The following is a 4,020-nucleotide window of genomic DNA, read 5'->3' as shown; positions in this document are numbered from 1 at the left end:
TCAAAGTTGGAACCAATCTTAAGGATGATAAAGGTCTCGGTGCTAAGGACTTGAAAAATAACCTAAGAGTGTGGTTCAAGATCATTCTGGGTTGCATTCACCATAGACCTAACACCAATAGTCCTAACTATGTCAACACTCATCAGAAGTTTATGTTGTTCTTTCTAGAAAAGGGTCTCAAGCTAGCTCTCCCGTCCATCTTGTTCAAATTTCTGAGGGATTCAATCAGAGAATCCAGAACTGGTAGTTCTTCAAAGAAAAGAAAAAGTAAGTTCATTCCAAATGGAAGGCTTATTTCTTATATTCTTGTGGAGAATAGTCTATTGGATGACCTTTAAATTAGTGGTCTAACTAATGATTTGGTAAAGGATGATACTTATGGAATGAGGATTCTAGTAGACAACTTCCTAATCTTCACCAAGATTGATCCTCTTGAAGTTCTGGCATACTATTTAGAAAGTTGTCTGAAGGATGGAATTTACCCAATGGTTGATCCTTTCAATTTACCAGAAACTTATCCAGATGTTAATGGGAAAAGGAAGAAGGCTTCAAGAGAAGAAGGATCTTCAAGGCCTTAGAAGAAGGAGAAGAAGAAGAAGAAGAAGAAGAAGAAGAAAGATGTTGTCCTTTTGGATGAAGATGAGGTACCTCTCAGTCAGCACCATAAAGAAATGTTTTATGAAGGACACGTCTGGAGTTGTCCAATAATTTCCCAGAGCTTCTGACACTACTTCTGGTAAGCTTCTTGAAGCTAGTAATCTCAGTGTTTCTGATTCTATTATTTCTAAAAGGATCTTACCAAACCAGTCACCTCCCACTTCTCAACCTATTTCATATTTTTCTCAACCAATATTTTCCCAACTAATCTCTGAACCTATCCTACTTCCACCTCCTACAGAAACACCCATCATAGAACCTGTTACAGAAACTCCTCAAGTTTCTGAAACTCGGTCACAACAACAACATCAACAAATACCACCAACACAATCTCCTTCACAGTTATAATCTTCACCCGCTCCACCTCTATCTGTTTCTGCTCCCCATACAGAAAATCCAAATATAACAACCCCCATAACATCTCCCTCAAGAGATTTTGGAAACCATATGTCTAAAGGTGCTCCTAAAGGCATGTTTAATTATGAACCTGAACAAGAAGTATCTGATTCCGAACCACCCCCGATCATTTTCCCTACACTTCTAACTCTCTATGGCCCTGTTCATGATGAAAATAGAATAGATCTTTCTGTCAGATTTCCCAAACCACCAAAACCTAGTTCCAACATTGGTAAGATTCTGAGGAAATTTGAGTCAGAGTCAAGAAGTTGTCTGCATGAAGCTATGCCGATTAGTCCTTCTTCAACAAATCTGGATGAAAGTGATTATGATTGGAAAGCCTACAAAAGATGGATTAATTCCAAAATCTCTAAGCTAAAGAACTTCGGGTATAAATTATCTGAAAGAAACTTTCGTTATGGGTTTGTTCCCTTAATGGAAATCTGAAAGGTACGAAATTCCAAATTGTGTTTTCCTGCTCCTAAGGTTAAGGAAGTTATTTAGGAAGTGGTTGAGGAAGTTGTTTAGGATGCTAAGATTGATTCTGGGTATCAAGATTGTGTTATGGAATAAGTTGTTGATCAAATAGTTGTTTATGAGATTCAACAATCTGAAGACCAACAAGTTGAAGTTTCTCTTCCTTAACAATCTGATGGAACTTTGTATGGAGAAATTCCTAATGCGCCTTGAAAGACCATTGATGAGATAAAAGTTGATAATGCTCTGGTCAAAGAACGTTTCGACAGACAGTAAATGATGTTTCAGCTGATTTTATCCAAACTTCCGCCGTTTCCTCCTCAGAACCCTCAACGTTTTAAAATAACATTTTTTTAGTACTTTAAGTATTTCTTTTTCTTTCTGAGTGTATCTTTTTTCCTGTTGGCATTAATCAATGAAAATTGTGTTTATTTGTTTCCATTTCTTTTATTATTGGTCTATGTCTTTTTGGTTTATGAGAAAGGGGGAGAAACATATCTAAGGGGAAGAATTATAATTATTTTTGATATACCCAAATTCCTAACTAAGAACCCAAACATTGTTTAATATTTTCTTCTAACAACTACTTTAAAGAATAGTTTGTTAATTGTTTTGTAGGGTTAAGTTCATAGGCCCGAATGGTTTAGTTCAAACATTAGAAGCTCTTGTGAAGTTTCAAAGATCAGAATGTAAGTTACCAGTTTCTGAAGAAATGGTCTACTATCTGAGTCCGAAAAACCTTCATGCTGATGATTGAGAATGAGATGATGTTCTGAACTTGGAACATTGGGTACTTGGCATCAAGTTTTGAAGAATTAGAAAATTTCAGCATCTAGCTATGAGGAAGTGTATTTGTAGCGGTAAATTCGTGACCATCAAGCTATGGATAAACTTGACATCAATAAAACCAGAGTCACCACCACGCTTTTATTGTTTCCAAAGGAAAAGGGAAAAGTATGAACAAAACACAATGATAAGAAGTTTTCAAATTAAAACTAATAAAATGCCAGAGATTACAAGAAAGGGGGTTGGTTACACAGAGGGAAGGTATTAGTACCCAAAGTGTCCTAGGTACTCCTAGGGAGCCCTTTTTTGTATGCAGATGTTTTTGGGTATAGATGATGTTTGATGAAAAAGAGTGTGGGGATGAGAAAATAATTCATTGATTATATTCTTGTGTTTGACAAGACCTTCGGTCTTGTGCCTAGTACCAACATAAAAATGAGGGATCAAAACCTCGTAGTTCGTGGCATAAATTTCAAATAGGTTGGTGAATTGGTATTAACAAAAATTTAAGAAGAGGGAACAAAAGGGCAAAGTTTTGAATGGGGTTGTTAGTTCTTTTTGTCTTTCGAAGTTGAAGTCAAGTATGGTTAAGTTTATTTATAAATTTAATTTAGAAAAGATTTAAAAAATTCATTGGCATAAGGCCAAAGTTTCTAATCATTAAAATATGTCTAAGTTTGAAATCACAAACAAAGAAGGTTTTTGAAAAAAGGGAGAGATTTTGAAATTAAAGAAGTGGGAGGAGATGAAAAGACTACCCTAAGCAAAAATTTATAAGTTGAGAGTGTAACACCTCAAAATTTGCCCTCCTCTTTTGGGACTAGCTTAACCTATTGAATATCATTTTGTAGGTCATTAGGCATTACATATTTGCATATCATATGGCCACAACAAGCAAGTCATCCTCCTAGGTCTTGATCAGGAGATAAAGAGGTTAAGATATTCAAGCTGAGGGTTTTATGAATGGATCACTAGCCATCTGAGGATTGTGCTTCAAATTAGGGTTTCTTGGTTCTCAAGGAGGTTGAGCTTCATCTTGGTAGAAATGATACATCATCATCATCATGGTTTTGTCCTCACCTGGAGATTCATTCTGCTTGATCAGATACCTTGAGATTAGGGTTTTGACCATTGGTCAACCCTAATCATCTGCATTGTGCCAATCAGGGCTTGTCAAGGAGATGAGGTTTTCAATGGATATGGGGATCATCATATGATTATATTGAGCTTATGGAAGCTAGGGTTTCATCATTGAGCCATTTCATCAGGAGATTGAAGCTCAATTTCATCAATGCATGGCCAGTTCATCTATCAGTCAGAAAAAGTCAACCAAAGGTCAACTGATGGATTTGGAGGTGGGAGAGGGTTAGAGACACTTCATTCATGTCCAAACAAGTTTCATTTGACATTTCAAACATCAAAAATGAAGAAAATAAAGTCAGATGAAAACTTTCCAAAAATAGAAAGTGACTTGTAATTCAAAATTGCCAAAAATGGAAAGGTTTTCTCCTTAAAATTACATGTCCAAAAATGCTTCAAATGAAATTTTGTCCAACATGAAAGTTATAGATCTTGCTCTCACCTTTCCAAAAAGTCCAAGAACATGAATTTCTCATTTGTGGTTGGCAAGTTATGATCAAATCATTGTCCAAAAAAGTTGAATTTCAAAAGTGCATAACTTTTGATCCACAAGGCCAAATGGAG

This window comes from Lathyrus oleraceus, chromosome 3 (assembly GCF_024323335.1).
Source record: "Lathyrus oleraceus cultivar Zhongwan6 chromosome 3, CAAS_Psat_ZW6_1.0, whole genome shotgun sequence".
Classification (NCBI taxonomy): domain Eukaryota; kingdom Viridiplantae; phylum Streptophyta; class Magnoliopsida; order Fabales; family Fabaceae; genus Lathyrus; species Lathyrus oleraceus.
Note: the sequence above shows the minus strand (reverse complement) of the source record.